This window comes from Nymphalis io, chromosome 9 (assembly GCF_905147045.1).
Source record: "Nymphalis io chromosome 9, ilAglIoxx1.1, whole genome shotgun sequence".
Lineage (NCBI taxonomy): Eukaryota > Metazoa > Arthropoda > Insecta > Lepidoptera > Nymphalidae > Nymphalis > Nymphalis io.
The window spans coordinates 9,767,622-9,780,767 of NC_065896.1; the positions used below are offsets into that span (position 1 = coordinate 9,767,622).

Here is a 13,146-nt window from a genome sequence, read left to right on the forward strand (position 1 = left end):
TTAAATTGTACATAAATATAGCTAATTAACGCTGCTAGAAGAAGAGCTCTTACTGTACTGCTGAAAAATCATGAAACAGACTTTTAGAAGTAGCACTCTGAAAGAGTAATAGTTTTAAAAAAATGGTTAACTTTATTCTCATTGTGTAAATTCAGCCAGATATCAACCTGAAAACAATAGTTGTTTTATTTATAAAATTGATGAACATAACTTAGTATCGGAAACACAGTTGAAATCCAACAAATCATAACAGTTATTCCTTAAAATACCAAATATTAGCATATCCTAACACAATTTCAAGTGATACAGGCATCTATAACCATTGTGTCCCGTTCGGGTAACCACTAATGATATCTGGTTCCACGTGCAGGATTTATACCTTTATCTGAATAGATTGCATTTCGTTATGCCGGGAATACATTAGTGCCATATTGGGCTGGGTATTGGTTTGGACATAGAAATTCAATATTTAGCCCTTTTCTCTCTGATTAATAATGCTATACTGTATGTCCTCAGTAATTAGTATTCGTTCTGTTATAAAGCCTTTGGTTATAGTACGTTTAACATTTTGTTAAAGATACTGCGAGGTAAATGAATTAGGATGATTTGTCTTTGTTTTGTTAATTAAAATATAAATCTTATTGAAATTTAATTGTAGCCAAAACGAATTACACACTAAATAAATTTAGCCCACCGTGGGACATTAACGGACTGTAAGTAGTTATTAATACATACTAACTAATATTAGTCTTAATAATGAAATTGAATCAAAATTGGAGATTCACGTTTAATTAATGTCCTGATATTTAAAATGAAATTCAAAATTTTATAGCTCAGTAACGACCAATTCCAAACTCAACGCAGAAGACATCAAAACAAGCATCAAAATAGCTAATCATCGTAAATCAGTTTTTTAATATTTCGTGAGTGATGTATGAAATAAGATCTGACAAAATATCATTGCTTAATATGCGATTAAAGTATCTAAATTAAACCTTCATCTGTGATGGAAATCATTTGTTTTTAAAAGGTAAAAATTTTTCATTAATCTTATATTATTTAGTACCTGGGCAATCAAGCTTCGTTAGGGTTCTTTTGTATTTTTTTTTATATTTTAATTTAATTAATATTGTACTTTTGGTCCAGTCGTTTACAAGTAACTATGATTTTAAAAATATGATAAATTGAAAATATTTTACTAAAATTCGATACTTAATGGCATTCGTACTATCACAACAAACAAAACCTAATAAGCAAAATCATATTTTATTTTTGTCCAGTTGCAGTTGTATTAATTCACACAGATACATATTTACTACGGTACAACTCAATTATTGATTATTCAGCTGCCAAATATTCATCCGTATTAATACGATTCCGGTTTGAGGAGTGAGTAAGCCAGCGTTATAATATATACAAGAGACAGCATTTTAAGACGATACTGTACTTAGTTTGACGTGTTTATCGCTTTAATTTCCTAAAATGGCACACATCATCCACACAAAGGTCGAATCCTTAAATAAATGAAATATGTCCAAAATATTCGCAAAATAATGATAGCAATGATTAACGAAAAAAGTAACTCCTTTGAAACGCGTTATTGATATTTGCGTTATTTGTGCAAATAACGTAAATATATTAAAAATAGATCATCTACACATTGCTGTTTCAGACCCTTTATCAGAGGGCCCTTAATGCAAATACGCTATTCCAAGTGAAGTACCAGTGGATTTCAGTCAGCGGCTCAAACGATGGTGTCGCATTGTGTAACAAATGACTTTATATTTGGTGATATCATACAATTTGGTGAACAACAATAAAATCTGAATTTATTTTAAATGAATAATATTTATTTAAATATAATCCATATTATTCATTTCTTAGCTCATTCCGTGTACATTTATAACAAATAACTTTGTTATTTGTTATAAATGTACAAGAAAAGAAAACGAAAAGATGGAAAAGATGTGGGCGCTAAAGTAGCATTTTTATTAAAATTGTTTTTTAAAAATATATAAATCGTAAAAAAATATATAAATTATTGTATTGTGTACCTTATGTATAAATGATATAATCTCGAACGAAACCATAACGTACTATCTTAAATGTCGTAATGACATTTTTTTTTTTGAAGAGGCTATTTATGTCTCGACTCGTTTCATACGAAAAGGGAAATTGCATTACATATAAATTATTTAATTTCACTTACACAGCATTACAGTTGCATATAAAACGATACATATCACAAAAACGCATCGCCATTTAAGGTAGCTTTACGTGTTAATTGACGTTTATGTCGATTTTAAAAACTTATTTTTGATTTTTCTTTCTGTGTTTAATTATTATTCTTTTCATTTATTAAGTAATGTGTAACGATTTTCGTTTAAATAAATCACTTTTATTTAAGTGTTTGATAATGAGTCATGAAACAAAACTTTTCCATGTAGATATAATTTAAAAAAAATGACAAATATTTCAATATATTTATGAAAGTAACTTTAATATACATGAAAAACAAATATAATATTTATTGCTATCTAAAGTTTTAATAGTAATTTATTGAATGACGTAATATGAGAACCCAAACTACTGATGTCATGTCGTATGAATTTAACATAGAAAGTAGTTTTACGACAAGCATCCGCCAAAATTTATTTTTAGATTATTTTCTTCTAAACGGAAAAATGGGATTTGATAAACACGTATATAAATACGAATAATCAAAAATGAAGCCTACGTTTTCGATTATTCGTATATTTTAAAAATATATTTAAAAACGAATACTTATATGAATATTCATTGTAAATATTTATTTTTATGACGTTTTGACAAATCTTTAACAGAAAGGATAAAATATGCATTAAAAATTTGTACGTTACGTTCCATATAATATATTATTGTCAGTAAAACCTGCATGAAATACAGAAACACGTTTTTTACTCGGTCCCCGACTATGACAAGTTAGTAATAAATATTATTTCAATTTTCCCAAGGAGCGGAGATCATAAATAAATTTCACAAGTACATATCTCTCAGGTACTTCCGTTAGAAGATATCTATGAAGGATTGCCAATTTCCCAGGCGCATTCTAATTAAGAAATAAACCAAATACAAATAATGTCTACCGGAATTATCAGTATAAAACAGTACACTGAACTTCCTAATGAACAAACATATCTCGCAAGGAATGCTTGGATTTCTGCATATAATAACCCCAGCTACAATTAAGTAGGGGGATACCTTAGAATAGAGATGTTGGAAATGTTATCTAGTAGAATCAAAACGCTGGTAGTACACACACACACACGCACTTGTATTTTTTGCCTACGTGTGATTTGTGTAGTCTTTTTTTTTCAAATACATAGGCAGTCTGGTACATACGCCATTTGAGAGTAAATGGTTACCACCGCCCTTAATAATCGCAACCATAGATGTTCTTATTGTAAGAAATATTAACAATCCATACATCGCCAACGCACAAACCTTGGGAATAAGGATGTTACTTATGTAAGTATTGCTGTTTTGTGGTAGAATGTGTAAATTAGTACCCACTATACCTACCCAGACGGTCTTGCCCAAGCGCAAAATTCGCTGCAAAAAAAATTAATAATGAAATGGTATATATATATATATATATATATATATATATATATATATATATATATATATATATATGGTATAAAATCAATTGACATTGCAGCCATAAGATCTGATGTGTTTGAAAATAAGAAATAGCATTTTTTATATTTTTTGTCATAATAGTGAAAAAAGTATATTATAACACGCATGTCTGTTGTCATTTTTACTTATTTGTTCTTAGGGTATTACGGTAAAGTGACTTAACTGAAACCTTAAATCAATTAATGCAGACATCGTGAGAAGGCATTCTAATCACGTGCTTTACATGGCTATAAATCTTCTTGATGAGTCTTACATTAGTATTTTACGATTAAGTAAAAATATTTTTTTAATTAATCCAAAGTTCACTAATTTGTTCAATTTCAAGAATTCATCTTAAAAAAGTTAATGGTTTTATGTGTTAACTGTACTTTCGAATTACTTCCGAGTAAATTTTACGCCTCCAAGCTATTGGAAATAAAAATAGCATGTTATTAATTTTATTGCGAACCCAATTATCGATCAACGATGATTATGATTAAAATTATATAATGTCTTTTATTTACTTACTTTTTTTCCGGTATTTCTATCAAAGTTGATATTAGATTTTTGACAGTCTTAAGAAAGTGTACCGATTCTGAATTCATTAAAAGATTTGACTTCAGCTATGACGACTAAATTAATTATAATTATTATCTACTTAGACATACAAACAATTACATTTTAGACACCAACTTAATGTTCTCTTGAAGATTTCGGTCTCGTTGGCCATTCAGATCATGTAAGTGAACAGTACAGTACAGTACAGTAACAGCCTGTTAATGTCCCACTGCTGGGCTAAGGCCTCCTCTCCCTTTTGAGGAGAAGGTTTGGAGCTTATTCCACCACGCTGCTCCAATGCGGGTTGGTAGATTACACATGTGGCAGGATTTCAATGAAATTAGACACATGCAGGTTTCCTCACGATGTTTTCCTTCACCGTCAAGCACGAGATGAATTATAAATACAAATTAAGCACATGAAAATTCAGTGGTGCTTGCCCGGGTTTGAACCCACGATCATCGGTTAAGATTCACGCGTTCGAATCACTAAGTGAACAATACAAGTTAATCCCACACAAATGGAGAGAGTTAAGTCATATAAAAAAAGTTATAGAATAAAAGAGTCATTTAGATTCATATTCTCTTTTAACATATTTTTTCAATCCTTTATGCAATAATAATGAATTTAATATAAGAATAGATACACTGAAGATTATAACATTTCTTGAGACAAATTCATGTGTGTGCAATCACAGTTGATATAAGTATGACAATTTTAATTATGAAGTTTCATATTAATTAAAGATAGCATATAATTGAATATGTATTTATAAAACACAATTAGAATCATTGCACGATAAACCTATTATTGTAATTAGAACAACTATTAAATCTGATAATTAGTGTAATTACATATACGTGTGGTATTCATCGTAAGAGTAATCTAAAACATTAATGTATATTAAATTATCATTATTAATAGCGATACTTTGTAGCTGGAAATATATAAGCAAAGAACATACACTTAAATAGAAGTGCTAGTCGAGTGTATGGATATTGCAACCTTATTGAATAAATTATTTTGATTCTGATTTTATAAATTACCTTAAGGTACCAACATTGAAGCATTACACTTGCTTATTGGTAGTCAAACTAGAAACTATCACATGTTCGGAAAAGAAACACCCAGCCCTGAGATTGGCCGGCGAAAGAAACTCTGCGGGTTTTTTTTAAATATATATATGTAAAATAATTCGGTTATACATAAAATTGTTTAACAGAAGTAAAAATATAAATAGGTTTAAATAGCTCGTGTAATGCCTTAGTTAGATCAAACTTAGTTTGGTTAAATAAAAATTAAACGAAATATTGGCAATCAATTACTTATTATAATAAAAATTGTTCTTCTTATGACCTCTCTCCGTTCTTATTATATTGTCACCTTATCGCACTAATATAGAATGGAAATAGATATTTTTTTTATAGAATAGGTTGGTGGACTAGAATATGGGCCACCTGATGGTAAGTGGTCACCAACGCCCATAGACATTGCCATTGTCAGAAATGTTAACGATCGCTTACATCACCAATGCGCCACCAACCTTGGGAACTAAGATTTTATGTCCCTTGTGCCTGTAATTACACTAGCTCGCTCACCCTTCAAACTAAACACAACAATACCAAGTACTGCCGTTTTGCGTTAAATATCTGATGAGTGGGTGGTACCTACCCAGATGAGCTTGCACAAAGCCCTACCACCAGTAATGTGGAGTACATACAGTCGTCAGGAGGTTATTCCGGCGGGGCTAATTACGTAAATTTGATGAAGTTATGAATTTAAGCACACGCACTCCCCAAGCCGAAATATTAACTGCTGTATTTACAGTATATAAATTAAAAGCCTATAGATCGGTTATAATAGTATTAATTATAGGTACGAGATTCACACAGCAATTTAATTATTATCTACTGAATTTGAATATAATAAAATAACCCACAATGTATAGGTTTCGACTAAAACAAATTTATCTAAAATAGTCATTCAAATATAATAGTGTTGCATGATAATAGTAACTACCGACAGCTTAGTGATACTATCGTGACTTCAGAAAATAGTCACAATAACGATAGCGCTGTCGATAGCAGAAATGGAGCAATACTCTGGATGAACATAAATCGTATAGCTGATATTGATACTGTTGCCTCTTGAAAGCACTGCTATCTAACTGGATTTATCCGGATTGCTATAACTTTGGTGCGTGTGAACCTTTTTGGATTATTAGGACTTACTAATTTAGTATTGTAAAATTATTTTGGAAAAAAGTTTGAGGTTAAACAAATGCATTTGCTTCTTATAAATTATATATTGGTCTCGAATCAAACTAAGCCCGTTTTAAATACTATGATATTGAAGCCTAAGGTATCACATATGGACAAAATGCTATTATAGTAAGCCTTAAAATCTCTTGAAACTCTTCTTATAATTAATATTTCTGAAGAAAACTTTTTCTTAACTTCATATAAAAAATACAAATCGCTTGATATTGCTTCCCATACATTAGGTACCTGTATATCTATTTACTGTCTCACAAATTAATTACCAAGGATGTTTTACAGCAGCTAAATCACAAATTAAAAAAGAAGAAATGGTAAAATGACATAAATAGTTTTATAGAAATCTGAATAAAAAGTTTAGGATTGTATATAAGGGATTATTTGGAAGATAATAATATCACTACGTATAATTATGTATGTGTATATATGTATATGTATGTACGTAGTAGTCGTAACTCCCGTGTAAATGGTGTCGTAATAGTCGGCAAACGTTACTATGATGTAACATAGTAATTTGAAATTTAACGCGGAACCAAAGAATCGTTTCCGAATATTGTAAAAGCGTAACCGATTCGCAAGCGATTATCTGTTCATTTAACAGGTCCTGTTTATAGTAATTGAATAATTGTTGTTTTTTTTTTAATTGTTATATTTAATTTTAATAGAGAAATGTGAAAATACAAAAGTTTCTCCTTAAAAAAAAAAATTATATTGTTATCAATCTGTCATCGCTTCTTCCATCTATCATAATAGTTAATTGTTTTCCTGAAATGATTTGATCCATCATATTATTGTCTATCGATATTTAAATTATACTTTTTTTTTAATTTAGTTAATACCTAAAAAGACTATTAGGTATGCTAACGCGTAAAACTAGCCAAAAAATCGCATGAAAATAAAAATATATAAAAAAAATAAAAACTTAATAATTTCCTCATCCTTCATTTTATTGTATAAAAAATACTGTGAAAAATGTATATAAAACAAATAGTTTCTACGAATAAAACAAACACGAATATAAAACCTGCTTCCTTCACAAAATATTTGTTCCGCCTAATTGCCGTACCCTAATCAATTATAGACAAGAGTACCGGAATGATTTCTGGGAGCCAATTCTACTAAGAAATTTTCACTTTATCGTTTTACTTATTTTTATATTCTATAAAGACCACGATTAAATTACGATTCGGTCGAAGTTGGTTGGAAATAAATCGTATAGTAAGCGTTATAAATTAGTAGAATCGACTCTCAGTCACAATCAACTGTGGTGTCTACAGCCCCGATTGATGCCTAGGCCTACAAGGCATCAGCCTAAGACGCCCCAGCCAAAATGGGCCTCATCCAGCCAAAAATAATATAACTTTACTCTAACCGCTTATGAATGAGGGGATATCAAAGTGATTATATTAGTGCTTATAGAGAACAAAGAGTCGTAACAGTTATAAATTAGTAGAATTGGTCCCTGACCGGACACGTTAGCTCGTGCTAAGAAAATCGGTAAAACGATAATTATTCACCATAGGAGATTCTGTTAGCCTGCACACCGATAACTTGGTGATTACATCAATAATTGCATGCTTGGTTGATTAAATGTTTATTCTTTTTAGTTTTAAAATAGACGTAAAAATAGTCACAGATTACATAAAGATTTTTTTAATCGGTCATAGTTAGTGTGAAAGTTCCATTATACGTTGTTTGCTGTTGAGTATATACTATACTAGCTAGTCGACCCGGCTTTGCACAGGTAGGTAGAAATAAAAATGTATTTTGGATTGGATTTGCTTAAATCCGTTCTTAGTGACCGTCTATGTCGTGGAAGGAGTAACTGTGACAAATTTGGCGGGCGGACAGCCTAGGAGATTTTATGATGAGTTCGCTTGTATAATAACAGACTGAATTCGGCCACGGCGGCCAATCTCAAGAGAGATTAGCCAACTGCGCAGGAGATATTATAGTGCAGAAATGTGTGCATAAGCATAGGTGCGCTCTCTATTCCCTTACTCTCATAATCCGATGGGACAGCAATCCGACACGACCGGAAAAAGTTCGGGCGCAGGACCAACAGCTATACGTGCTTTCCGAGGCACGGGAATGTACACACTCCAACTTCCAGACTCCGGGCTGCTAATTTCTGAAAGAAAAACCCAATAACTTTTAATTGGCCCGACCTGGGAATTGAACCCAGGTCCTCCGGGTCTGTGCCCTTACATCAAGCTACTAGACAAACGAGACAGTCAATATGATATATACATACACACATTGTATAAACGTAAATGCAAAAATATATACATATATATATATATATATATATATATATATATATATAGATTTAAATTTAGAAAATAATAATATATTTCTTCAACAATATATTTGTTGTTCTTGTCAGTTACTTATTTACTAATTATAATTTGTTATTTTACAAACGGAAGTTCGTTAAAAGTATAATGTAAAATCATTATTTACAACCCATTCGACCGTACTATATATTAGTTTTAACATAATATTTGCGTGAAATAAATATAATCAATCATAAACTATATACCTTAATTATAAACGTTACTTTTTGGCTGTTTAGTTAAACACTGAGCTTACTTTTTCTAAAATTATTCATTTGACATTCGAAAGAAGAAGACAAAGCATTGTTTAACGAATCCCGTTAGTTTCTAGTATGGATTACTAAAATTAAAAAATATGTATAAGCTTAAGAGTCAGGGGCTTAATGGCGTGCGCCGCGTAAACTAATGCAGTCATATGTATTACTTATCAAGTATTGCAAATTAAGTTTTTTTTTAATGGACACACGTACCTATAGTACGTTGATGGGATGACAGAATCCTATACAAGTGCCAACAATCATTGAAAAAAGTTTCAACTCAATCGGTTGGACGGTGCGTAAGCGCATAAAATACGAACAAAACATGCATTATGTTTTTATTTTAAAAAATAACAATGACAACTTTTGTATAAAGCGGCTTATGTATGATGTTTTGTTTGTTTTGAGGAATGCAAAGGGAACGCTAAGGCACGGGAATGATAAGGCACAATTTAAAAAAAACTCGAATTATTTTAATTACACAGACGTATTATATAGAAATAACAAGTAAAGCAAATGCTTATAATGTGTACCAAAGGAATGAAAAAAAAAAACTTATTGAGATATATTTTTATATGAAACAGACTTCATTTATAATAGAGATACATAGACATAATTAAAATACGTAGACGATGAATTAATCTTTTCTTCGACTGTTTGTTTGTCATTCAACTTTCAACCTAAATACTATAACAAATTACAATAAGGCAATGTACTCTTAAAATAACATAATTAATAATACATGATTGATGTATATTTTTATAATTATATAATGAATGCTTAGAAAGAGATAAGCTAGATAAATATACATGTGGGCGAGATGAAATTAACGGTGTTTATGAATCGTAAGGACATGCAAATACTATGTCTAAAGGCAGCTCCACACAAACCGTTTATTAGCTAGTTGTTAGTTTTTAATTGGTTTCTTACTATTGACTATTGGGTCGTCATTTATGTTGATGATATTACGGTAGAAAATTATATTGATGTATTTTCACTTATCTGTCCTAGAGATTATATATTTATTTTAATAGATCGGATTATATTACGAATTTCTTAATTTTTAAGAAAATTTATTCAATCTAGAATGTGATCCGGCGCAGAACCAATGGCTTTACGTGTTGCTATTTTCGCGGAAATACAAAGTTTAATCATTTTGCTAGTTATACTTTATGTATACAATTAAACGCATATTATATTCATTATTAGTGGCAATTATATCGAATTTATTAGTCTTTATACCGAAATCAAAGTAAAAAAAATTACATACAATTTGTATTGCTTTTAAAGAATCAAATGTGCGCAATCAATAACTAACAATAAAATATGGTAGTTAACTGTTTTAGTCATAAGACATGCAATAACAAGTTCAATAAACCCACATAAGCCGGAAATTAATTGCAAGTGACGAATCAGCGATCCTTGGAGAAATAATATCAATGACAGATTTATAAAGGAAAATTAGAATATGACTTATTATTTAAAGCGTTTACATAATAAGCATTAATTAATAAATTTTTTTAATTCACTATCTTTCATTTTCTCTTGGAAAGACAAAAGTACCGTCCAGCATCGATGTAATTGAAAATGGAATGATAAATTCGGTCGAACTTAAAAACTCATTATTTTAATTTTCAAAGCAAATGCTCTTTATTGTACATCACAGTTTGCCGCTAAACAGCAATACTTAGCATTGTTGCGTTCCGGTTTGAACGGTGAGCCAGTGCTACTACAGGCACAAGAGACATATCATCTTCGTTCTCAAGGTTGGTGGCGCAATGGCGATGTAAGAAATGAATAATATTTCTTACAGCGCCAATGTCTATGGGTGACGGCGACCATTTAACATCAGGTGGTAGGGCTTTGTGCAAGCTCGTCTGGGTAGGTACCACCCACTCATCAGATATTCTACCGCAAAACAGCAATACTTGGTATTGTTGTGTTTCGGTTTGAAGGGTGAGTGAGCCAGTGTAATTACAGGCACAAGGGACATAAAATCTTAGTTCCCAAGGTTGGTGGCGCATTGGATATGTAAGCGATGGTTGACATTTCTTACAATGCCAATGTTTAAGAGCGTTGGTGACCACTTACCATCAGGTGGCCCATATGCTCGTCCGCCTTCCTATTCTATAAAAAAAAAAAAAAGGCTCATTTGCCTGTCCGCCTAACTATACCATAAAAACATGTAAGAACAATTATTAATACAAAAGCATAAAGATTCATTTTAACAACTCAATCAAAGTAGACAATGGTCCGATTTTGTCTGTAAAGTTTTTTGCACTGTCCCAACTCAAACCTGTTATTATTTAAGTAATTAGTTTTAATGATACTGTACCTAGTTAGTAACACCAACGGGACTTAAAGTAAAAAAATCATTTACATAAAATATTAACTGATTAATCGATGTATAAGCTTGCCATAATATACACATATGATTACTGTACTTAACATACAAAATGCCTTCATAATGAATCGCACACTTAGAATAAATTAAATACAATTACTTTAATATAAACTGACAAAAATCACAACCAGAGTCTCATCCTTGCCAAAAGATGTCTGGATTACCTTAGGTTTGGACGGCAAATTCGACACTATCGAAATGCAAAAGTGTTCAGGCGCAGGACTTTACGTGCTGTTCGAGGCACGGAGGTGTAAACACTCTTGACTCGAAATTCTCAATTTCTCGACCGAAATCCAATGATTCTAGTTTTTGGGCCGACCTATGCTTTGAATCAGGATCTCGGAGTCTGCGACCTTAGAAGTTAGCCATTAGACAATACAAAATATAACATCATACATGAACGTTAAATAATTACAGGAATAATGTATACTAGACTAATATATACAGCTAAAGGGTTTATTTATCTGATGGGTTAATCTAAGGATCTACCAATCCGATTTAAAATAATAGCGTTAGATAGTTAATTGAGAAAGGTTATATAAAGATTATAAGTGAAATCGCGCGGAGCAGTACATAATAATAATTTATCATCCGATTCAGAATTACATCAAAGATGTATGTACGATGCCTTTGCGTTCCCAAAAGTAATGAAATGGAGTGGATTAAAAAAATGCGTCACATTATTCCAAAGGTGTGAGTCTCACCTATTGTAAGACAATAAATAATTTTCAATATATTCAATGATCTAATCTTATGGTCATTCATTATTATCTCGTTAATGTACAAGATTCTCCGCCATACGGAAGCTGAGGCAGTGTCTCGATCATTTGTTTGATCAACAAAGCAATCTGTTTCGTAATTTCATAACAGGAATGCCTCGCCGCGATAGATTGAATGGTTGATAACAATACAAGAGCTACCTTAATCGTGAGTTAATAATGATTAGATGAATTGTTTTGGTTTTTTTTTTTAAGATTTCTAATTACGTTTTATTATATCACTGCTTTTATGCTTTTATGATTTTTAAAAGTATAACCAACTAACCCTTACTAATTGACCTCGTATACCACTTATATATTACTTAATGTTTTGTCTTCTTATTTCGAATGTCAAGTTATTCATGTTAGAAAGTTAGGCATTACAACTTCATTATTGTAAAAGTCTACTCCATGCAAATAGTATATACCTACATCATGGTGCTCGGTCAAACGGCGTCGAAGTCTAATAACTTCAGATATATATGTATCTCGTTTAATCTGTCGTGACATATAAATATGCACTACACGCGTTGAAAAACCGAACATAGCTTTGCTACGTATTAGTTTAAACTGGATATAACGCAATTATGTTGCAATTATTTTTTTTCCTCTTGATGACACATATAACGCCATATTTCTAAGAATTTTGTTCATGTTCTAAGGGATTCCCAAGAAAAAGTTATTCGATTTGTGCGTTTACTATGCATTTTTTTTAACAAAACGAATATCTTAAATACAATTGAACAATGCACTTTGGCTATACAAGTTCGTTATATCCCATTGCTCGGCGTCTTTCCTCTTGAGGACAAGGTTGAAGTCTAGTCCACCACGTTGCTACAAAGTGGGCAATACACACGTGGCACATCTTCATCCGATACCTTCATCCTTTCATGAATT

General features: G+C 31.2%; 1 protein-coding gene across 2 annotated transcripts in view; it reads left to right on the top strand.

The window, feature by feature from the left end:
* Positions 1 to 13,146, top strand: part of LOC126770621 (uncharacterized) — a 99,344-nt gene that overhangs the window by 64,779 nt on the left and 21,419 nt on the right. The gene's annotated exons all lie outside the window — the stretch shown is intronic.